This window comes from Mirounga angustirostris, unplaced genomic scaffold (assembly GCF_029215605.1).
Source record: "Mirounga angustirostris isolate CCGP_5_RB_7025 unplaced genomic scaffold, mMirAng1.0.hap1 SCAF_13, whole genome shotgun sequence".
Taxonomy (NCBI): domain Eukaryota; kingdom Metazoa; phylum Chordata; class Mammalia; order Carnivora; family Phocidae; genus Mirounga; species Mirounga angustirostris.
Genome location: NW_026991721.1, coordinates 46,856,177 through 46,881,910, shown reverse-complemented (window position 1 = coordinate 46,881,910; position 25,734 = coordinate 46,856,177). Strand labels below are relative to the sequence as shown.

Genomic DNA, 25,734 nt, shown 5'->3' with positions numbered 1-25,734 from the left:
TGAGAGAGACAGAGAGCACATGAGAGGGGGGAGGGTCAGAGGGAGAAGCAGGCTCCCCGCCGAGCAGGGAGCCCGATGCGGGACTCGATCCCAGGACTCCAGGATCATGACCTGAGCCGAAGGCAGTCGCTTAACCAACTGAGCCACCCAGGCGCCCTCTAGGAATTAATTTAACATGCACCGTAAGCTCCTGAGTGAAGCCCCCAAAGTACACAGCCCAACACAAAGCAAGTGCTCAAGAAACAAGAATTGATTAATTCATCAATTCAGCATTTATCATCTCTTCCTCCCACTTGATTTTCATCTTCTTTGCTTTGGGAAGTTGAAATTTCTGGCCATGGTTTCCATTTCCCAACTGTCACCAACCTCTAGTACAAATTACCATATTCTTGGAGGCTTCTGGAATCTCTCCTGATGGGTAGGGTTTCCAGATTTAGCAAATAAAACTTCAGGACACCAAGGTAAATGTGAATTTCAGATAAACAAGAAATACTTTTTTTAGATATAACTATCTCCCATATAAGCCTTTGGTCATACTTGTACCAAAATTTTTTTTTACTGTTATCTGAAATTCATACGTAACTGAGATCTGTATTTTTACCTGGTAACCCTTCTGAGAGGGTCTTACCATAAGCAACGATACCAACATGGATGTTGTCATTTCTCAAAATTACACCTTTGAGAATCTGTGCTCATTGATCAGTTGGTTCCCAAACATCCCCAAGGAGACAGAAAGCTGCTTTATCTTCCTTTAAGCACAGGCCTTGCTCACAGTCATGTGTTGGGGAAGAGAGACTCAAGCCCCTCGGTTTCCTGCTTGCATCAAGCTTCCTTCATTCCACCAGGGAGCTGCTCTCTCCCATGCCAGCCACTGGATAGGTGTTGTGGATCTGCCATCAACACCCAGAAATCACAGCCTCTGTCTTTTGTATGCCTCCTAGTGCACCAAATCACTGAGTCCTGAGTTTGTTCTTATTGCTGTTATTTATTTTTTGTTGCTTTCCCTACAGAAACAGTTCCTGGACCTGCCTCTTCATTCCACTTCTCTAGCTAGCTGTGCTAATTCAGTATGTCATCACCTGGGGCCTGGATTACAGCAACAGTGTCCCAGCTCTTCTGGCTCCCTGGATCTGTGCAACTTCCTGCAAATTTATGCTTATTTACTGTCCTTTTCCCACCTGGGATTCCCTTTTGGGAGAAGCTGGTGGGAGTCCCCACTTTCTGTTTACCCAATCAATACTGGGCTCTGCACCCCGGCCTTCCAGGCCCCAGCTCTCTATGGTTTCCTCTCCTTGTCGGCCTTTTATAGACTGAGGCAATCCAATTTCTATTTGCCCGTCCCTGGGCCTCATCCCTGCTGCTGGCTGCGTCAGCCCCATCTTTGCATTTGCCCTGAGTCCCTAAGTCCCTTCCTCCTCCTCGGGGTTAATCCAGGTCCCTTGCCTCCTTCAAAACCCAACCCACTGGAAGATAACACCGTGAACCGTGGGGGTGGAGAAGGCCGTTCCAAGGGGAAGGAAACAAAAGAGGAAAACACAAATTGTTCAATAGATTCGATTACACAAGAATGAAAAGCTTCTTTATGTCAAAATGTCCTATAAACGAAACAAGAGAAACTAGGAAAATGTTTGCTACATGTAATAAAGTTAATATTTTTAATATAATTTTACAAATCAGTGTGAAACAGACATTCCAAAAGCAAATGAAGAAGAGATATTAGTGTATCACACATGGAACAAAGTAGAAGAAGCCAGAAACATAGAAAGCCATAAAACCTCAGTAGTATTAGAGAAATGCAAACTAAAATAACGAGCTTCCTTTCCTTTTATCAAATGGGCATTTTTTAAAAATGAGTTATTCTATTCATTTTTTAAATGTTGATATGAGTGCAAGAACAGGATCTTTCACACATGCTTTAGGAGGATGTTTTTTATACTTTTTTAAAATAGCAAAAGTTTGAAAAATCTTACTACCTTTTTACGGTACAAATAGTGTTTTCCAGTTTTTCTACAATAAATATAGATCCTTTTTATGATTAACAATATAAACAAATGCATTTTAAAAAAAATCCTATAAAAATTAAAGATAGATGAGGAGAGAGGAGAAGGAGAGTACCTTATCTTAATTCAAATGATCAGCAGGGAGTGTGTTTCTCCCTCTCCCTCTGCTCCTTCCTCCCACTCATGCTCTCTCTCTCTCAAATAAATAAATAAAATCTTAAAACAAAAAAACAAGCCAAATAGACCTGGTTTAGGAATCCATGATTACCACTAACTAGCTGTGATTAACCTCTCAAGCCTAGAGACTTTGGCTCACAGGGCTGTGAAGATTAAAACACAGGAAAAGTGTGTAACTTGTTACCATAGTACCTGATGGGTTTTTTTTTTAAGATTTTATTTATTTATTTGAGAGAGAGAGCAAGAGGGAGACAGAGTGCGCGCACAGAGGCAGAGGGAGAAGCAGGCTTCCCGCAGAGCAGGGAGCCTGATGCAGGGCTCCATCCCAGGACCCTGGGATCATGACCTGAGCCAAAGGCAGACAGTTAACAGACTGAGTCATCCAGGCACCCCTGTAGTACCTGATGTTTTGTAAACATTCAGAAAATGGTGGTATCTGTGTTATTATTCTGCTGTGTCCTCAGCAGATAGTTTCAGTGTTCTGCATATAGTAGGTCCTTAATTAAAATATCTGACTGATGGTCTGATCTTTTTAATCTGTACCTTTAATTGTCTTCTCTACTGACCCTATTCTCTTTTTCCCTTCTTCCTTTCCTGTTCCCTAGCCCACATCTGTTCTCTCAATCTCCTTTCTCCTTCTCATTAAACTCCTTGTCTTATGGAACAATCTTTCATAAGTGTCTGAACAGCATTTTCAAAGCCCAACTCCAAAAGCCGCTGATTTGTCAGCCTTACCTGAAGGTTAGCAGCATTGACAATGGGTCCCAGTCTTCTCTTCACTCTTGTTCTTATTTTATTAATACCTGGCTTGAAACTCATCTGTCCTCGGAATGCTGCCTATGTTTGACCACACCTGAGTCTGTTCACATGGGTGCTTCCTGGTGGCCGGTGATATGCTTGTCTGTTGGCCTTTTCTTTCCTCCAGGCAGAAGCTCATTTTATGTTCCTTATGATCCTTCCTGCATGTTTGCGTTCATCAGTCTTATGAATTAAGTTTATAGAATTTATTAGTCAGCCAAATATCCCCCCTTTCCTTCTTCTTGTTCCCCCTTTATCCCTCCCACTCCTTTACCCCACCCCCCAGAATATAATTATTATTCTTTTCTTTTCCTCTCACATAAATTTGTATTTACTCCGGGAAAGTAGGATGAATGCTTTTGTGCTTAAGACCCATTGGCCTGATATTGACTATATGTCCTTGTATTTTTTAAAAAGATTTATTTATTAATTTGAGAGAGAGAGAGAGGGAAAGAGAGAGCGCATGAGCGGGAGGGGCAGAAGGAAGAGGGAGAGGGAGAGAGAAACTCAAGCAGACTCTGTGCTGAGTGCAGAGCCTAACATGGGGCTTGATCTCACTACCCTGAGATCATGACCTGAGCCAAAACCAAGAGCGGACACTTAACCGACTGAGCCATGCAGGCACCCCAACTATATGTCCTTGTATATTTTCAGAAACATACACTGAACACTTTAGAGCAACTGATAAGAGAGAACAACAGGAGAATGGGACCATGTGACCAGCACAAGATCTTTCCCTCCATATCCTTGTAACTCTTGAGGTAGTGAGTATGGAGTTTGTCATTAGACCAGATTTGGATCTGTTTCCAGTACTGTACTCTCTGAGCTTTAGCTTCTTTGACTGTAAAAAGGTGATAACATCTGTCTCAGAGGGTTGGAATTAAACGTGTGTAAAGCATAAGATACAATCTAAGTCAGAGTAGATACAAAGGCATTCTCTAACACAAAGGGAAATGTGAATTTCCCCTTCTTTTTCCCAGGTTTATTCGTTCCGTGGGGTTTTATAATTCAGTGGGGGGAAAAAAACAAGACTTACATAGATAAACACTAAATACAATCAAAATTAATTTATCAAACACGTAGCACTTCCTATCGCCACCTATTCTACTGATAGCACTTTGTAAGCATTACCTCATTTAATCCTCCTAACAGGTACTATTATAACTCCAATTTTAGGATGAGGAAACTGACATCCCTACAGTTTCACAGTTAGTAAGAAGCAGAGCAGGGAATGTAGTACCAGTGTTCATGCTCATAACCGCTGTGTTCTACTTTTCTCACTCATGCCTCACACATAGTAGGAACCAAAGAGATATTCAAGTCTTTCCTTCTAACTCCTTTGACCAAAGTAAAGAGAACCACCACACACTCCCAGGAAAGCACTCCTTACCTATTCTTTGGTCAAAACTGTTAGCTGCTTTGCACATAGGCTAAAATTCCAACCCAGTCTGGTGCAAAGGAGCCGGGGAAACTGGGCTGTCTTCTACTGTCAAAGGTCTAATTCCCCCAGGGCCAGCGACTCTGTAATAATAAACACCCCAGGGTGTGAAGAGGATGACGTTTAGAGTAAATCTTTGGGACACCAAGTTAGTCGCTCCAACTTAAAGCCATGATAAGGGCCGGAGAGCATTTTGTTCTAGGTAGTCTGTGGCTCTATCCATCAATTTAATGATACCAAAATACCTTGAAGATAAAGACCAATTGTAAAACATCTGGATTCTGGTTATATTTAACTCTGATTCAATAATGTTAACATCTCACCTTGCTGGGTAGGTTTTGCTCTGTGTGCCTCTGAAGACATTCAACGATGTGGCTGGAAATATGGTTGACACCTCTTACGTTGATATTTTTTAGTGAAATCATTAGGGACACTGACTTTTCTTGAAGTAAGCAGTGTAACCACTAGAATTTCCACACATTTATATTTTCTTTTTTTTTTTAATTTTTTTTTTCAAGATTTTATTTATTTATCAGAGAGAGAGAGAGACAGAGGCAGGCAGAGGGAGAAGCAGGCTCCTTGCTGAGCAAGGAGCCCGATGTGGGACTCGATCCCAGAACCCTGGGATCATGACCTGAGCCGAAGGCAGAAGCTTAACCGACTGAGCCACCCAGGCGCCCTGCACACATTTATATTTTCAAGAAGAACCTCTACTCTATTCAAAAAGAGATTCTAAAATTATTCCATTTCAAGGCATGTTTTTAATGAGAAAAATTTCTAGTTCCAAGGTGAGGACTGAGCACTTAGCATAAGAACAAATGGATTCTGAACCCTCATTAATCTATATATCACCTACTTAGACTTGTGGTGATAATTTTGACTGGGTTTAGGGTAAATTTACCTTAGCTTAGCAAATACTTTTCCTGTAAGACTAATTCACGGTATGAGGTTCCTGGATATTTAAGGGGTATGAAATGAAAGTGGTAACTTTGGGTTTGTAATGGTCGACTCAGTGGGACAAATCAGCTCTGATGGTCCATCACAGATGGTCTTGACTATTTAAAAAATAATGAAACAAGTAATTATTGTGAATTAGTATAGTTTGGTTAACAATATGTTTCAAAATCTGGGATCCATGATGGCAGGGATAAGGTCTATGTGTACAAAGAAGGAGAGAAAGAAAGAAAGGCCTAAATGGTGAAAAGTTTGGGAATTACAGTCTCAGGGTATAAATTAATAAAATCAGCAAAACCACAGAGGGTGTTCAAAATATAGTGTAGTTTTATGTATATTACCAAATAAAAATGGACAAAAATAACTGAAATATAACAGTGGTTCTTTTTAATTTGTAGTCTATGGGAAATTAATCTTTTCTTCTTTTCTGTTTTTCCAAATTGTATTTAATTTAATGAGTATGCAGTAATTTATAATTGTAGCTACATATAATTTTTGTAATTAAAAAGTTAAACCATGATTTCTAAGCAAGTATTTTAGAAAATACTATACACACTTTAGAAAATAATCTGTACACATGTATACCCTATTCTTAGCTGTTTCATTTAATCAAGGTCCTTAAACCTCTACCTTCCCTCTATTTCACCTAGTTCAGACCTACCTTCCTCATTTAATGCTTTTAATGGTGGGCATTTCTATATTAGTTAGGAAGGACGTTGGGTTTGAGGTTGGTTGAGCTTCAAGAGAGCTCAGCTGCGAGGCTGACACTACCAGCTCCCACTGTGCTTTGTGGGACCCTGATCTTCACATTTGTAATAGTCCCTTTTAGGTGAAAGACCTGTACTCTGAAAACTATAAAACACTGAGGAGAGAAATTGAAGATGCCCCAAAAAATGAAAAGATAGTCCATGCTCATGGATTGGAAGAACAAATATTGTTAACATGTCCATAGTACCCAAAGCAATCTACAGATTTAATGTAATCCCTATCAAAATACACAGAACTAGAACAAACAATCCTAACATTTGTATGGAACCACAAAAAATCCCGAATAGCCAAAGCAATCTTGAAAAAGAATAACAAGGGGCTCCGGGGTGGCTCAGTCTGTTAAGTGTCTGCCTTTGGCTCAGGTCATGATCTCGGGGTCATATAGAAATACTATATGATCCAGTAATTCCACTACTGGGTTATTTAGCCAAAGAAAATGAAAACACTAATTTGAAAAGATATATGCACCCCTATGTTTATTGCAGCCTTATTACAATAGCCAAGATATGGAAGCAACAGGTGTCCATGGATAGATGAATGGATAGAGATGTGATACACACACACACACACACACAGAGGAGTATTACTCAGCCATAAAAAAGAATGAAATCTTGCTATTTTGAACAAAACAAATCACAGATGGATCTAGAGGGTATAATGGTAAGTGAAATAAGTCAGTCAGAGAAAGACAAATAGCATATGATTTCACTCATATGTGGTATTCAAGAAATGAATGAACAAAGAAAAAGGAAAAAAAAGAGTCTTAACTATAGAAAACAAACTGATGGTTACCAGAGAGGAGGTGGGTAGAGGGATGGGTGAAATAGATGAAAGGGATTAAAAGAAAAAGTCTCTTTGAAAATGAATCAGCCTTGATTTTGAGATTAATTGTTTCCTGTTGGGATCTTGACTGTTAATACTTCCTAGTATTCATTTTTCCCTTCTTCAGAAGCAGAATGCTCATTTTTACCTGAGTTCATTGCTCCTCAGTTAAAAAAATATATTTTTCAAGTTTCCTGTAGCTAGGTGGAACCACAAGTAAGTAGAAATGATATATTGTTCTTCATATATCTTTTGAAAAGGAAGAGGGCCCACCCTCCTCTATTCCTCTATCGTGCTGTCTGGGTGATGATGTGATTCCTGGAGCTCCAGCATCTGTCTTGGAACATGAGAAGTAGGGCCACACCCTAAGGATGGTGGAATAGAGAATTAGAAGGGGCCTGGGTCTCTGACTGCTTGGTAACTTGCCATTACAGCAGTAGATTACCTTTTTTACATGAGAAATAAACTCTATACTATGTAAGTCTCTATAATATTGGGTTTTTCTGTTATGGACAGCCAAACAAATACTAAGTAATGTATTTCTGGAACTGAGGTTCTATGCTATGGTGAATACATGTTGACGTAACCCTTATCACCTCCTAATGTATTATTTTTTATTTCCTGTTTCCTCCCACTAGAATGTAGGTTCCTTAAAGGCAGGAATTTTGCTTGTTTTGTTGTGGCCCCAGCCCCTAGAATAGAGTCTGTTGTACAGCAGGGGCTTGATAAATATTTGGGAAATGAATGAAAAAAACAAATGAATGGTACCTGGTACAAATCGCAGGGCTGGGTGTGCTGATGGAAGGAGCTGCACCAGAAAGTCGCACTGTTTCACTCCTGCATGCTTTTGCATGAGCTGTGCGTTCTGCCAGGAATGCCTTTTTCCCTCATCCCCCAGGCACACTCCTACTTAAATCTGAAGTTTTAGCTTCATCATCACTTTCTCTGGGACGCTGTCCCCTGTTTGGAGGCCCCTCATCTCGGATCTGTCCTTTCCTCTGATATAGCCAGTCCTGGACACGCACATGTTTCATTCAGGATTAATATTTCTGACAAGGCCTTTCCTTGCCCTCAGCAAATCTAACACTAAATAACAGCCAAAATCCCTTCTTGTGCTTGGAAACTGGGTTACATGGCTTCAGCAGTCTCTAAAACTTGGCCTCCCTGCTTCCCTCAGCCTCTAAAACTTGGCCTCCTCTTAGTTCGGTGAGAAACAGTGTAACTCATTTTTTGTTTCTCTCTTGTCCTTTGAGTCTCACCTTGATTTGCTCTAGCAAGCTAAGGAATTTAATAACTCAGCCAATGAGAGGGAGTCATTATGATTTAGTGGAGAGGGTGGAAGAAGGGCAGGGATGTTTTCATGGGCCTCACCTAGAGCTATACTTAGGATCAAATGGAAAGATGGGATCACTAACTCAGCCTTGGAATGCGGTCTAGCAGCACCGATGAGGTGATAGCTACAGTCTGATTCCTCTGCGCTGGCTGCTTGCAGAGGGTCTGCGTTGCTGTTCGGAGATCGTGAGCATTTTGCACGTTTCTCCAGCGCTCCGACTGCTTCTGTTTTCATGATGGTTGTGACTACCTTCTCCCATTTTCCCTTATGGTGCTTATAATCTCAGGTTAGTTGTTTGGACTGAAAAGTCCTCCTTTCCAAGTCACAGATGCCCCCATGAACACTGCAACAACTATGGCGTTTAGTTTTTCAGCCTTCTCCCTCTACTCCCTTCAGACTGCTTCTACCACACTCACCGCATTCAATCTTACTTCCTCACCATTGCCCCCACTATCACCCGCACCCCACCGAGTATGCTTCCCTTGTTAATCTTTTTTTTTTTAAAGATTTTTATTTTTATTTATTCATGAGAGACAGAGAGAGAGGCAGAGGGAGAAGCAGGCTCCCAAGGAGCAGGGAGCCCGATGTGGGACTCAATCCCAGGACCCTGGGATCATGACCTGAGCCGAAGGCAGACGCTTAACCATCTGAGCCACCCAGGCGCCCCCCTTGTTAATCTTAAATCATCCTCCCATACCCATACCCAAGAGCCGTCTTGATTTAATTCAAATTTTCTCAAACACCTACTATCTGTTACATAGTAAGCATTATGTTAGATTGTGGGGACGCAAAGGTTAGTGAAATAAGAATGTGGTTCCTCACCCCACAGAGCCCATATTCTTGGAGAGAAGGAAGGCAGGAAAACTCATTGAATACAATGTGACCAAAGATATCACTGAGCCACACAGGACCTACGTATGCCTGGAAGAATTTAGGCCAACTTATATATTTTCTTGCTCTCTCTCTCTCTTTTTTACCCTTAGTTTGTTTATCTATTTATTTTTAATTTTTTTATTCAAGCATAATTAACAGTGTCATATTAGTTTTGGGTGTGCAACATTATGATTCAACAGTTCTATACATTACTCAGTGTTCATTTCAATAAGTATACTCTTAGTTCCCAACACCTATTTCACCTATCTTTCTGGCAACCATTAGGTTGTTCTCTACATTTAAGACTCTTTTTTTTGTTTTTCCTTTTTTTTCTTTGTTGTTGTTTCTTAAATTTCACATATGAGTGAAATCATATGGTATTTGTCTTTCTCTCACAGGCTTATTTCACTTAGCATTATATCCTCTAGATCTATCTTTGTTGTTGAAAATGATAAGATTTCATTCTTTTTTATGACTGAGTAACATTCCATTGTGTATATGTGTATATATATGTGTGTTTTTGTATATATCTATATATCACATCTTCTTTATCCATTCACCTGTCTATGGACACTTGGGTTGCTTCCATATCTTGGCTATTGTAAATAAGGCTGCAAAAAACATAGGGGTGCATATATCTTTTCAAATTAGTGTTTTCATTTTCTTTGGGTAAATAGCCCAGGGATCATATCATACTTTTCCTTTTTTTAAATTTATTTACTTATTTGAGAGAGAGAGAATGCACATGAGTGGGGGGAGGGGTAGGGGGAGAGGGAGAGAGAGAATCTCAAGCAGACTCCCTGCTGAGCATGGAGGCCCATGCAGGGCTTGATCCCAAGATACAAGATCATGACCTGTGCCAGAACCAAGAGTTGGATGCTCAACCGACTGAGCCACCCAGGTACCCCTCTACTTTTCATTTTTTGAAGAACCTCCATACTGTCTTCCACAGTGGCTGTAAAAGTCTGCATTCCTACCAACAGTGCATGAGGATTCCTTTTTCTCCACATCCTCACCAACACTTGTTTCTCATGTTTTTGAGTTTAGTCATTCTGACAGGTGTGAGATGATATCTCATTGTGGTTTTGATTTGTATTTCCCTGATGATGGGTGATGCTGAACCTCTTTTCATGTGTCTGTTGGCCATCTGAATGTCTTCCTTGTAAAAATGTCTATTTATGTCCTCTGCCAACTTATCTATTTTCTATGAAACTGTTTGAACCATTCAAGATCACTTTTATGTGTATTTTCTGGGAACTCTTATCATACTTGGAGTCACTTAGATTAGTTCCTATTATTTTTGTGTCACAAACAGATTTAAGCCTCTGGAATTTAAGAACCACATTCTTTTGTACTCATCCATGATGCATAACATTCGCTAATACTTATTTGGCTTACTAGTTGGTTGCTTAATTTGGGGTAGAATGGAGCTGGAGAAAGAGCTTGGGTCGGAGAATCAGGCAGTGCTGGGGTCTAATTTTAGCAAAGGCATTTGTTAGTGATAGACTTTGGCAAGACATTTAGCCTCTCCGAGTCTCAGTTCTTCTTAAAATGGAGATGAGAACATCTTCCTCTCAAGTTGTTATGATTTAATTAGATAACTTAAGTGAAGTGCCTGGTTCTAAAATAAAATTCTCTTCCTTCTTCCTCCTCCTCTTTCTTGAGAGGCCTATTGGGAAAGTTTATATGATCCTTTGTACCTCTTCACAGCTAAAGTGACCATATTTTTTATTTTGTTACTTTATTTATTTATTTATTTAGAGGAGTGGGGGGGGAGGGGCAGAGAGAGGCAGAGAGAGAACCCCAAGCAAGCTCTACACCCAGCATGGAGCCCAACGCAAGGCTCAACCCCATGACCCCAAGATCATGAGCTGAAATCAAGAGTGGGACACTTAACTGACTGAGTCACCCAGGAGCCCCATTTCATATTTTTTAAAATGAAAAATGTGGACATAAGCTTTAAAAACTTTTTTTCAATTGGCCAACTTCTTCATATAAAAAGTCTTACAAAAGCATAAAAATTAAACCCTATCTAGTGACTCCTATAATTACAAGGTTGTAAGCTCCATGAGGGCAGGATCACATTTGTCTTGTTCAATATTGTGACTTGCTTATCTTATAATAGGTATTCAATAAAAATGTAAGGAAGGAAGGAATACGTTGATAATGAATTAATAGGAAAAAGAAATAGAACTATTCACAAACCTCTTTTAAAAATCTTTGGATATTTAAAACTCGGACTGTCCCCAAAATTCTGGGTCAGGGACGAATGGGTGGCTCAGCCGGTTAAGCGTCTGCCTTCGGCTCAGGTCATGATCCCAGCGTCCTGAGATCGAGTCCAGCATTGGGCTCCCTGCTCAGTGGGGAGCCTGATTATTCCTCTACCTGCTGCTCCCCTGCTTGTGCGCATGCCCTCTCTCTGTGTCTCTCTGACAAATAAATAAAATCTTAAAAAAAACCTGACTGCCTGTGACACAAACCCGTGGGCCCAGGCAGTTTGATTTAGGATGACTGGCAGTAGACGTCTGCACAGAGCTGTTGCTCCTGACAGATCAGCGGGGCTGCTGGAAGCAGGATGGGCCCAGAATTGGCAGTTTCACACAAAGTGAAGTTTAAAAATGCTTCAAAGCATTGGGTACTATATAAGACTGATGAGTCACTGACCTCTACCTCTGAAACCAATAATACATTATATGTTAATTAATTGAATTTAAATTAAAAAATGAAAGAAAAAAAAGAAAATAGATCCCCCAAAATAAAATAAAAATGCCTCAAAATATTGATTTTCAGAATATCAGGAAGAGTGACACCCACTTAGCCAACTATTCTCTGAAAAGGAAGTGAGGCTTCTTTTTGCCTGACCAGGCAAGGGGACAGGTAGCACCACATTTCTACAGTATTTTCTAGTTTTCAAAACACTTTTACACACATTCTGTCACTTGATCTCTACAGCAGCTGTGTAGATTAGGTAGTTCAATTCAATAAGCATTTGAGCATTTTCTAGGTCCCATATACTGTGCTTGGTACCATAGGTCATAAGTATGAATAAGTCATTATTCTTTCTTTCCAGTAATAATAATAATTACTCTTTATTGGGCTCTCCAGGTACTCTATTAAAAATTTTTAAACTATATCATCTCATTAATCCTGTGAAATTGGTATTATTATTTAAAAAAATTTTTTTTACTTGTTTCAGACATAAAGAAAATGATGCCTAGAGATGTGAATAACTTGTCAAGGTCACATCGTTACCAAGTAAGATTAACAAGTAAGCTAATAAGTAGATCTGGGACTCCAACCTGGGTTTACCTGACTCCAAAGCCCCTGTTCTCATAACAAGCTACCAAAACATCCTAGTAAATAATTTGGCAAACAGTTGCATCCTGCTACAAATGTGTCTCAAATTCTATGTGAAATAAAATAGGATATATGTTATAAATTTTTTTAATTTAAATGGTCCTTGTTATATAAGAATTCCTTAGACCAACTTTTTTAGAGAGCCATTTAGCATTACAGATCACACTTTAAAATGCTTATCCCTTGAGCCAGTTACCTTAGTAATTATCAAGTGAATCTAAGTAAGCAAATATATGATAATATTTTAGGCTGGGTTCTTCCCGTGCTAGTCCCTGAACGAGGATTTCAGTGTAGGTGGTTTCTTTGGACAGTGACCTGAGTCACTGGTGAGGGCATAGGGAAGTGAGAGAGGAAAGTGATAGAAGCCATACAGGGTGCAAGATTAATTACCAGATTACTACTGAGGGTAACTGGGGCTCAGTCCTACTCAGGGGGACTATACAGAATTGGCTCAGAGGTGTCTTACCCAAAAACTTGAGGTAGTTTTCCACAAATTCCCATCCATCATTGGATGGTGGGCTGCTGGGTTGTTAATGCCCTGCCCATACCTGGACCAAACTCTCTCCTCCCACTGAGAAAGCCTAAGGCGGAGGAGTCTTGAGTGCTTGAAGTAGAAAGAGATCCCCAAGTATAACGAAACAGGGAGGGCCAAAGGAATATCTGCAGGGCGCCAACAGCATCTGTTGTAGTGTATTAATAACATTCAAAGATGTTAAATGAGTCATTGTGTAAAATTGTTAAACACAATAAACAATGTAGGTATATATATATATTTTAAAGATATTACTTATTTATTGGACAGAGGGAGAACACACGAGCACAAGCAGGGGGAGCAGCAGCAAGTGGGAGAGGGAGAAGCAGGCTTCCCGCTGAGCAGAGAGCCTAACGTGGGACTCCACCCCAGGACCCCAGGATCATGACCTGAGCTGAAGGCAGTCGCTTAACAGAGCCACCCAGACGCCCCGTAAGTACTCTTTAGAGGGGATTGGTTAAGGTTGCCTGAACAACCTTAGGATGAAGAGATGGTTTCTGTTGAGCTTTTTCGAAGACTTAGAACCAGGAGTCCTTAACCTAGTCTGGAGGGTCAGAGAAAGCCTCTTTGGGCATGTGATAGTAGCCATGCACATGATGGGGCTCGGAAATACTGAGGGGAGCAATCCAAGCAGAGGATGCCATCACTAAAGCCCTGAGAAAAGAAGAGGCTTGGAGCTTTGCCGAAGTGGCTGGAATATAGAGAACCAGGGCAGACTGGCTTCCTGAGCCTCAGGGGCAGACAAGCACTGGAGGATTAGGGACTTGATCCTGGGGGCAATGGGAAGCTTGGAAGGGTGTAAGTTTTTGCAGCAGATGTTTAGAATGATGGCTCTGACTGCAGAATAGAGAAAGTAGGAACCTACACTGTACTGCTTGGCCTCTAAGGTCTTTGGCAAAGTGAAGAAGGTCAGGCTGTCAAGAATGTATTCCAAGATTTCCAACAGGGTGATTATTGTGGTATTTAAAACAAAAGAATGATAGATTCGTTTCAAATAATCAGAGATACTTTTAATTTTTATTACCTCACCCGGTTCAACAAAGGACTTCATTAATGCAAAGTTTTAACTGTCCAAGAGTCCCTTTGTACATTGAAAAGACTTTTTATCAGTATTGAAGTTTTTAAAAATTAATATTCAACATATTAAGATGACAACTAAAGAAACTTGGTATTCATTATGTCTTTAAGTTAAAATAACAAATTCGATTATTTTATTTATACACCTAAAAAATGTTACAAATTGCCTGATTAAAGTTCAATCGACTCCACTTGAGTAAATAAATCTTCATCAGACAACTAACCCTATTTACAACATAGTTAATTGCATTTCTTTAAACTTTTAAACTGCATTTGTAAACTTAGTACATTCTATTTTCTTTTAAGCACTTTAAATGCTTGATCTCATAAGCAAAACCTTTCCAAGTTCCTGAGTTCTTTTAAATATTGCAATAATATTTATGAACAGTAAAATTGTTTTGTAAGTCTAAAATCAATTACTCAATTACATTTTTTTTTTCCTTAAGTAGGCTGCATGCCCAGTGTGGAGCCTGGCACAGGGCTTGAACTCACGACCCTGAGATCAAGACCTGAGCTGAGATCAAGAGTCTGAACTTAACCGACTGAGCCACCCAAGTGCCCCTCAATTACATATTTTTGTTTCAAAATTATAAAGTTACATGTCAGATTCTCTAATATACTAAATTCTGTAAAGTTACAAATAATACTTTTTAAAAAGATTTATTTATTTATTTTATTTTATTTTATTATTATTATTTTTTTAAAGATTTTATTTATTTGACAGAGAGAAACATAGTGAGAGGGAACACAAGCAGGGGGAGTAGGAGAGGGAGAAGCAGGCTTTCCATGGAGCAGGGAGCCCGATGCGGGGCTCGATCCCAGGACCCTGGGACCATGACCTGAGCCGAAGGCAGACGCTTAACGACTGAGCCACCCAGGCGCCCCTGTTTATTTATTTTAGAGAAAGAGAGAGAGAGAGCACATGGCAGGGAGGGGCAGAGGGAGACAGAGAATCTCCAACCGACATCCCGCTCATCTCGGAGCCTGACACGGAGCTTGATCCCACGACCCTGGGATCATGATCTGAGCCAAGATCAAGAATCAGATGCTTAAATGACTGAATCACCCAGGTGCCCTACAAATAGAACCTTTTAAAAGTGACTTACTTAAATTGATGTAATATCAGTTTATTTAAATAATACTATTCATCTCAAAACAATGAGAATTCTTTCAGCATATCATAAAAGGTATAAAAAATATTATCTGAGGCATAGTGTCACAGTTCTGGTTCAGAGGCAGATGTTCTTAGAAAAGGCTTTGGGGGCTCCTGGGTGGCTCAGTTGGTTAAGCATCTGCCTTCTGCTCACATCATGAGCCCTAGGATTGAGCCCCATGTCCAGCTCTCTGCTTGGAGGGAGTCTGCTTCCCCTCTCCCTCTGCCTGCCACTCCCCCTGCTTGTGCTCTCTCTCTCTGACAAATAAATAAATAAAATCTAAAAAAAAAAAGAAAGAAAGAAAAGAAAAAAGGCTTTAGTTGTTGAGGCCTCTGATTTGTTGCAGGGAGAGTAAAAACATTTCAAGGATGGAAATAATCAAACCATGTAAAATGTCTTACAATCAGAATTTTTCTTTGATTTAAAATGAATTGAATAAACAGAAGCATATGAGAACCCTAGTTCCTCCGAGATCGTAGGGCAGCTGATTTTTCTGGATTAATCTGTAAACACAAAAACAATTTTTAAAGTAAATACAGTTATTTGTTTGTTTATAATAGAACTCTGAAATGTTCTGGATGGTGAAGGTGTACAAGGTCATGAGTCCTAAACAGGGTGCATTCACAGACTTTTGGCAAAAAGTAACATATCTGTTAACATAAAGAGAATGAAACAAATCCTCTTTACTTTACTTTAGATTTACTTTAGAAGTAGCATGTTAATATGTTGCCGATGGGATCTAGGTGTCTATCAGCTATACCAAACTATCTCACATACTGAATCAAGGTGACTAGGAAATAATGCCCAGAAATTTACTGAGCTACATTTTTAACTTCATATTATTTCTTTTATTTCTGTAACTTCCATTTTTTAGAGATTCATTTACCTATTAAAATCTTCTTTCTTTTCTTTCATTTTGTTCTTTTTTCTCCTCAATTTGTTTTTACATATTAATAATAGCTGTACAGGCATACCTCAGAGATATTGCGGGGTCGGGTCCAGACACTATAATAAAGCAAATATTGCAATAATGTGAGTCAAATGAAACATTCTTGATTTCCCAGTGCATATAAAAGTTGTGTTTACACTATACTGTAGTCTATTAAGTGTTCAATAGCATTCTGTCTAAAAAATGTTAAAAAATTTTAAAGTAAAAATAACTTTAAAAATAACTTGATTGCTAAAAAGTGCTGACCATCATCTAACCTTTCAGTGACTCATAATTACTGGTCACAGGTCACCATAACAAATGTAATAATAACGAAAATGTTTGAAATATTGTGAAAATTACCAAAAGATGACACAGAGACACAAAGTAAGCAAATGCTGTTGGAAAATTGGCCTAAATAGACTTGCCCAACACAGAGTTGCCACAAACTTCGAATTTGTACAGAAGATATTATCTGTGAAGCACACTAAAGTTAAGTGCAATAAAACAAGGTATATCTGTATTAAAATCCTTTTATTTTAATTTGACGTCTGGGTCGTCTTTGGATCTATTTCCATTGACTTTTTTCCTCTTGTTTTTGGGTCACAGTGCCCTGCTTCTTTTCAAGTCTTTTAGTTTTTAATTTATGTCAGCCATTGTTTAAAAAAAAAAACCAAACCATAGAGATTGGAGTACATATTACCTCCCTGTCCTTTTGTCTGTTAGGCCTCTGGGATGAGTCGCCGATCACTTTGGTCTAATCAATAGTTGAGGTGGAAAAAAAATAGTTGAGATGGTCAGGAATGGATTGCATCTTTAATTAGTCTTGACTTGAGGAAAAGATAGATTCTGTGTATATTAGAGGACTCTCTTCTAGTAGCATGTTGGGAACTAAGTACCACAAGACCTTGTCCTTGCAATCTAGCCCAGCCTTCAGTTGCATGCTCTGCCGTGCACATAGCAAAACCCCTGCTGCTGGGTATTCTTGTCTTTCATGACAACCCAGTGTGTGGTGGCAGAGGCGCCTCGAGCTGCTCTGCTCAGCGAGGCTCAAAGCTGAGGACCCAGCCTCAGGCCAGAGCAAAGTGGCAGCTCATACTGGCCACAAACCCCTACTACTGCCACTATCTTGGTTCCCTCTTCCTCAGATAAATACCAAATCTATACAGATTATTCCAAAAGTGTTTGATTCACTTCATTGTCTCTATGTTTACCACCCAAGGGAACCTAGGTTCTTAGTTCAGCAGGATAAGATGGTTTATGGACCAGAGATGTTGTACCTTGGGCTGCATATACCCAGTCCTTATTCTTGAAACATTAAGGAGCTTATTGAGCTCTTTAAAAATTATATGATTGAGGGGCTCCTGGGTGGTTCAGTTGGCTGAGCCTTTAACTCTTGATTTCGGCTCAGGTCATGATCTCAGGGTTGTGGGATTGAGCTCTGCTTTGGGCTCCATGCCCAGCATAGAGTCTGCTTGGGATTCTCTCTCCCTCTCCCTCCCCCCTCCCCCTCCCCTGTGCTCAGACTCATTCTCTCTCTCAAATAAATAAATTAATTAATTAAATAAAATTATATGATAGATTGAATTATTGTTCCCAATACTTCATGACCTTCCTACATTGGAATTCTATGTTCATGTTTTTTTTTAAGATTTTATTTATTTATTTGAGAGAGAGAGAAAAAGAGAGAGCACATGAGACGGGGGAGGGTCAGAGGGAGAAGCAGACTCCCTGCTGAGCAGGGAGCCTGATACAGGACTCGATCCTCGGACTCCAGGATCATGACCTGAGCCGAAGGCAGTCACTTAACCAACTGAGCCACGCAGGCACCCCTCTACATTTATGTCTTTGTCATAGGACTTTTCGGTGTCTCCCACTAGAGGAGGCAGAGGACATCTCTCCTCACCCCAAATGATGACATGCTTGGCCTTTTAACTTGTTTTGGTCAACGAGATATGGGCCAAAGTAACGAGCGTGCCAGTTCCAGGCCAAAAACCTCAAGAGGCATCTTATGTTTCTGCTTAATCTCTTGGACTCTAGTTACTTCTAGAACATGTCCCAGGTAGCCACTGGTCCAAGGAGAAGGAGGAAACATGCAGAGCAGGCTTGCACCCAACCAGCAGCCTGGAGTGGAGTCAAGCCTAACTGATTCCACACTAGCCTTGTGGAGCTACATCCAGCCTATGGACCTGTGAAAGAGGAAATACATATTTGTTGCTAAAATCCCCTGAGAGGGGCCGCCCTGGTGGTTCAGTCGATTAAACGTCTGACTCTTGATTTCGGCTCAGGTCATGATCTCAGTGTTGTGAAATCGAGTCCCCTGTTGGGCTCCACACTCAGCGGGGTGTCTGCTTGAGATTCTCTCTCTTCCTCTCCCTCTGCCCCTCTCTTCTGTGTTCTCTTTCTAAAATAAATAAATAAATCTTTAAAAATAAAAGCCCCTGAGAGTTTAAAGTTGTTTGATATACGGCTAAACTGTTTCAAACCAATGGTTAGTATTAGACATTTTTATAAAATTTAATGCTGATTTGGCTCTATGAAATTTTCTAATTTGTCTAAGGTTTCTTTCTGGATCAGGTTGCTCATCTATTTGCTGCATGATTGAATTGGACATTATTTTCAGACACTTGTTTGCTTATCTCTATGTTTGTTATGGTCAGTCTAATAACAAATCTAAAACAACCACAATCGGGGCACCTGGGTGGCTCAGTCGATTAGGCGTACGACTCTTGGTTTTGGCTCAGGTCATGATCTTAGGGTTGTGAGATTGTGCCCCACGTCAGGCTCTGTGCTCAGCATGGAGTCTACTTAAGATTTTCTTTTCCCCTCCCTTTCCCTCTCCCTGCTCCTCCTCCTGCTCACACGTGCTCTTGCTCTCTCTCAAATAAATAAATAAGATCTTAAAAAAATAATAAAAATAAAATAACCACAATTATCAGGATGTTTAGATTTTGTGTATTTAATTCTAAGTCAGTTTAATAAGAGTGTGTATATTCAGAATAAAAGATTTTCAATTGTTTTACATTTTTCCGATTGCTAAAAAGCTTTTAAAATAATTATTTTACCTCAGAATAAAAAGACACTATGTGTAATTTATTAAGCATCTGCCAGCCACTGTGAAAAGTATATATATCATCTCCTCCTTTAAAAACAAATTTACTTTTTTGATTAGTTAATAGTTTCATAAGGTAGAAAGTTCAAAAGGCAAAAAAGCAAATGAAGAAAAAGTTTCCTTCTTACCCTGTGTCCCAGGCTGCACATCTAGAGACAATTAATTTACCAGTTTTTTTTTTTACCATATTCTTTCAGTGATATTACCTGCACATATAAACATAATATGTATTTATATGTATGGATATGTTCTATTTCCCTGACTTTTTAAAATGAATGCACTGTTAATATACTATTACAGAGTTCTGTACCTTGCTTTTATTTATTTCTTTTTCACTTAACAATGCATCTTAGAGATTATTCTATAACAACACATATAGTGCTTCCTCATTCTTTAGAGCCATGTAATATTCCCATGCAGTGATTCTCAAAATGACAGGAGGGTGTTGAGGTAGAAATTATATTTATAATAACACCAAAATGTTATTTTCCTTTTTTACTCTCACCAGAGTACAGTGGAGTTTTCCAGAGCCTACATGTTGTGTGTTACTGCAACAAAATGAACGCAGAAGCAGACATAAAAATCCAGCTGTCTCCTATTAACCCAGGCATTAAAGAGATTTACAAAAATATAAACCAGACCACTTTTCTTATTGATTTTTTGTGTGTTGGAAAACAGAGTTATTTTAAAAAAATGTTGTTTATATTCAACGTAAAGGGTTTATAATCGCTATTTTTAAATGAATAAATATTTTTTATACTTTCTAAGTTTTAATTTCTAAAACGATAAACATTGATAGATGTAATGCATATAAACTAAAGCTGTTTGGGGTCCTCAATCATTTTTAAGAGTGTAACATGGTCCTGAGGCTAAAAAGCTTGAGAACTGCTGTTTTATTGCACAGATGTACCTTAATTTAACCCATTCCCTGCTAATGGACATTTCAGTTATTTTCAATTAGTTGCAACTTCAAGCCATGCCAAAATGAATACTCTTCTACATATTTTGTTTCCCACATGTGTGAGAAAATCCATCTTGTGTTCTTAGAAGTGGAATTGCTGGGTCAAATATACTATGGTAAAGTCATACAGAGTATATCATCTCATTTCATCCTCGTAATAACCTTATGAAGTGAGAGTTGTCATTAATTCCTTTCTATGTATAAGAAAATGGGGACTTAAAAAAGTTAGATGACTGGGGCGCCTGGGTGGCTCAGTGGTTAAGCGTCTGCCTTCGGCTCAGGTCATGATCCCAGGGTCCTGGGATCGAGCCCCGCATCAGGCTCCCTGCTCAGCCAGGAGGCCTGCTTCTCCCTCTCTCACTCCCCCTGCTCATGTTGTGTCTCTCTCTGTCAAAAAAATAAATAAAATCTTAAAAAAAAAAAAAAAAAGAAGTTAGATGACTGTCTTAGAGTCGTCAGGCTAAGAAGCTGCTGCAGACAGGAGTGAAACCATTTTATCAGACTTTGAACCACTATTCTGAGCTATGGTTTCTCCAAGCAATACATGTACATATTCAGTGATCTGATAACAGGCTCTATTCTTGCCTTGGCCTAAATTATTTCCTGGCACAGAACAGTCTTGGAATTAGATGAACTGGGCCGCTCAAAGCAAAAGTCAGTACCAGAAAACTCCTTAAGTGATAAGAAGAATAGAGCTTTTTATTTTGACTCACAGAATTTCAGCCACCATACAGTCTGGGAAATTAATTTTAGACAGTGATGCATTTAATTAAAACTAATTCATGTAATTCTCAGAGTAAACTTTATAAACAAACCTACAAAATAACATGATTTTTATCCACTTTACCCCCCATGAAACTTACACTGTACTACATCATTTTCCCCTTAAACACACAAAAAAGAGAACCCTAAGTATTTTTAAAGAAATGTAATTTAATTTTTACCAAACCTGGCACTGCCAGAATTATCTTTTTGATACAAACATCTGGCCACTCTCCCATAAAAATCCTTCAGTGGACTCCCATTTCTTGTACTATAAAGCTCATAAGAGATTACTTATGATTGGTTCTTATAAACTCTCCTACACACATTTTGATCTCTTTTGAAATACAGATCTCAAAGATCTATTTCCTTTGAACAGGTCTCTTCAAACAGGTGGATATATAGTGAACCTAGCGAAACTTCCCTTACATGGGCCATAAAATTTTATATTTATAATATTGTGTTCATTTTCTCCACTGTTGTATATGCTTTGAGCCCCACAAAACCTTGATCTACCTCTGGGTTGGTTTTCTTTTTTCTTTTTTTTCCTGTTTTCTTCCTTAATCTAGGTACTCCAATTCACTCCTGTCTGATTTAGATGCTTCTTTCATGCTCCCAGTTTATGCTGCTATCTTTTCACACTGTATGGTATGACTCTTGTCATCCTGTATGGTAATTGTTGGTTTAATTGTTTATTTCACCCAGCAGACTATGAGCTCCCTGACAGCAGGGGTCATGCTGAATGAACAAACGAAAAAACGAACAGCTTTTTTTTGTGAGAAAATCTATTTATACCTTGTTATGAAATAATATTTGGGAGGTTTTCTGTTACTATTCATTTGCTACACGTTCTTTTCCTTTTTCATCCACAACTGGAAGGAAATGACAAATGGTTAAGATAAATATATAGGGGCAAAATTTAAATTGAGAAATTATTTCCATTCAGTCATATTTTTCTGAAAATGTGAAAAAGATTGCTAAGACTAGAGTTGCTGACAAAATAAAAATTTTAAGCCCCCAAACTATGAACTGGTTTTCACATCACTTGAATTGTCAGTCTCCCTCCCTGATAATCCTTATCTCTAAACTCTGTAATGTCAAGTGCAACCTCTATTGTAGGTTCTCAGGTAATCCTGCATTTGCCTGTTTGAACCAGAGGAACACAACAGGGACAAGCAAGGTGAAATTGAAATCAGAAGCTCTGGATCAGTCAACAAATATTCATTGAATGTCTGTTACATGCCAGTTTTAGAGTCTCCTTTTGAGCTAACACCAGAATGGCTCTATTCTTGTGATAGTTATCTTCCTAAGTCATAAACTTGAAAAACAAATATTTTGAACTATATAGTTTTAGGACTGCTCATGAAAGAATGTCCATATTACCTTGAGTTTAAAAAGCAAGTAGCAGGGGCGCCTGGGTGGCTCAGTCGTTAAGTGTCTGCCTTGGCTCAGGTCATGATCCCAGGATCCTGGGATTGAGTCCCGCGTCGGGCTCCCCGCTCTGCGGGAAGCCAGCTTCTCCCTCTCCCCCTGCTTGTGTTCCCTCTCTTGCTGTGTTTCTCTCTGTCAAATAAATAAATAAAAATCTTTAAAAAAAAAAAAAAGCAAGTAGCAAACTACTTATAATGATCCTATTTTAGTAAAGATCAAAAATAAAAAGTTATACACATCTTGTTTGTGTGTTCATTGAAAAAGGCATGGAAGGATGCATGTTAGACTGTGAACAGTAGTTACCCTGTTGCCGAGGGCAGAGAGGGAGAACTTTCATTTTTTACTTACATACTTGTATTTGAATTTTTTAGAATAAGCATAAATTATTTTTGTAATCATAAAATGTGTAAACAATAAGAATGTTTAAATAGATAAGGCACCTGGGTGGCTCAGTCAGTTAAGCATCTGCTTTTGGCTCAGGTCATGATTCCGGGGTCCTGGGATTGAGCCTCATGTCAGTCTCCCTGCTCAGCTGGGAGTCTGCTTCTCCCTCTCCCTCTGCCCCTCACTCCGCTCATTTTATTTATTTATTTATTTATTTATTTATTTATTTGAGAGCAAGAGAGAGCGAGAGAGAGCACAAGCAGGGGGAGCAGCAGAAGGAGAGGGAGAAGCAGGCTCCCCACTGAGCAGGGAGCCCCACACAGGACTCCATTCCAAGCCCCTGGGATCATGACCTGAGCTGAAGGCAGACGCTTAACTGACTGAACCATCCAGGTACCCCAGAAAATCTTTTTTTTTTTTTTAAAGAATGATTAAATAGGTAAAAAGCTTGTCCATATTTTTAGTAAGAATATATATATATATAATGTATAATGTCTAAATATTTTATATATATATATATACACACACACATATGTACAGTTGGCACTTGAACTGTGTTGGTCCACTTATAGGTGGATTTTTTACAGTACTATAAAACGTATTTTCTCTTTTTTATGATTTTCTTAACATTTTTTCTCCTCCAGCTTACTTTATTGTAAGAATACAGTATAGAATACATCTAACATACAAAGTATGTGTTAACTGACTGTTATTGGTAAGGCTTCTGGTCAACAGTAGGCTATTAGTAGTTAAGTATATGGGGAGTTAAAGTTATATGTAGATTTTCCTCCATGCGGGTGGTCAGTGCCCCAACCGCCCCCCCCTCCGCTCCCGTGTTGCTCACAGGTCAACTGTGTGTGTGTGTATGTACATATATATATATGTATAAATAAATGTAGATATTATTCCCGCATATTATTTACACACAGTGGATTCACATATTAAAGGGGAATTCCACCTACTGGCAGTGCTAATTAATAATTTACATCAGAAGGGTAGTTGATTGCCTAGAACAGAGGTTATTTTGGGAGGAATTAACTCCTCTTGTAAACATTCTGTGAGCCAACGGAGGAGTATAGTTATTTTCCTCAAAAAAATGGAAAGGCTTCATATTTTGTGGAAACACAATAGTTAGTGGGTTTGATTTTTGAAAATAGCTCTGGTATACCCACTATTTCCTTGTCAGATGCAGTACTTTTTCATATTATTCCATGAGATTATAATTGGACTATAAACTTCATTAAGGCCAGGCTAAGGGCCTATCATGTTCACCACTGCATCTAGCATAGAGAGGGCAGATAACTGGGGCTTAAGGTTGGTGCAAAGAGTGCATTAGTTGCATATTCTGATGAAAGAATTGGCACTGAAATTATCATGGGAGAAGTTTGTATTTATTCATTTGTATATTTAAAAATACTGATTATCTAATCTGTAGTCTGTCCTGAGGATACCAAAAAAAAAAAAAATTCCTGGGGCATCTGGCTGGCTCAGTTGGTAGAGCATGCAACTCTTGATCTCTGCTTGTGTGTTAGAGCCCCACGTTGGGCATAGCGCTTACTTAAAAATAAACAAACAAAAAAGATTCTTGTTGTAGTTTAGCACATGATTTGAAAAAGATTGCTACAGCACCTGAGTTTTCCCTGTCTTTTGAGGGTACACAGATTTGATTTAAATGCCAAGCATATATTGTTTATTCTGTGCACTGTGTGAGGGATACAATAGAAGTCAAATAAGAGCTTTGAAAACTTTTTTAATTTTTAATTTTATTTAATTAATTTATTTTTTAAAGATTTTATTTAATTATTTGACAGAGAGCGAGCGAGAGAGCACAGCAGGGGGAGCGGCAGGCAGAGGAAGAGGGAGAAGCAGGCTCCCCACTGAGCAGAGAGCCCCTTGCCTGGCTTGATCCCAGGATCCAGGGATCATAAGCTGAGCAGAAGGCAGATGCTTAATTGACTGAGCCACCCAGGCCCCCCTTTATTTTAATTTTTTTAAAGATTTATTTATTGGGGCGCCTGGGTGGCTCAGGCTTTTAAGCCTCTGATTTTTGGTTTCGCTCAGGTCCTGATCTCATGGGTTGTGAGATCCAGCCCTGTGTTGGTTGGGCTCCTGGCTCAGCTGGAGTCTCCTTCGATATTCTCTCCCTCTGCCCGGTCCCCCACTTGTGTGCATGCACGCTCTCTCTCAGATAAATAAATAAAATCTTAAAAATGTATAAAGATTTATTTATCTGAGAGAGATAGTGTGAGCCCACACAAGCAGGAGGGAGAGTCAGAGGGAGAGGGAGAGAGAATTCTCAAACTGACTCCCCACTGAGCACAGAGCCAGAGGAAGGGTGGGATCCAGGGGCCCCGAGATCACGACCTGAGCCTAAGTCGAGAGTCTGGGTGCTTAACTGGCTGAGCCACCCAGGCCCCCCTGAAAACTTTTTCTGAAGCACACTTGGTTGTTAACAGGTTAAAAAAAAAATAACAAAAGGCAGATAGAGTTCATAACTCAAAGTTTAGTTACTAAATTCACCTTTAAAATTACAAGGAAAACTGGGCGCCTGGGTGGCTCAGTCGTTAAGCGTCTGCCTTCGGCTCAGGTCATGATCCCAGGGTCCTGGGATCGAGCCCCACATCGGGCTCCCTGCTCGGCGGGAAGCCTGCTTCTCCCTCTCCCACTCCCCCTGCTTGTGTTCCCTCTCTCGCTGTATCTCTCTCTGTCAAATAAATAAATAAAATCTTAAAAAAAAACTACAAGTAAAACTGTTTTTTTTTTTTTTACCCCATTTCCCCCCAGAAAACAAGAACTTTCAAAGTTCCTTTATTTTAACCGTGTCTGTTAGTCTAAATATAGCCACAAACGCTCAGTTAGGCGGCTCACTCTTG

At 39.4% G+C, this 25,734-nt stretch overlaps 1 long non-coding RNA gene across 12 annotated transcripts in view; it reads left to right on the top strand.

The window, feature by feature from the left end:
- Positions 1-25,734, top strand: part of LOC123857570 (uncharacterized) — a 66,861-nt gene that overhangs the window by 39,748 nt on the left and 1,379 nt on the right. For 7 of the 12 annotated variants that reach the window (XR_010406953.1, XR_010406947.1, XR_010406954.1 and 4 more), the window contains 3 exons: positions 12,360-12,431; positions 13,323-13,484; positions 19,832-22,604. This is a non-coding gene — a long non-coding RNA (uncharacterized LOC123857570). Of the gene's footprint in view, positions 1-1,010; positions 1,068-12,359; positions 12,432-13,322; positions 13,485-14,575; positions 16,196-19,831; positions 22,605-25,734 lie in introns of those variants that run through there. The other 5 variants (XR_010406955.1, XR_010406949.1, XR_010406950.1 and 2 more) reach the window with 5 other exon arrangements.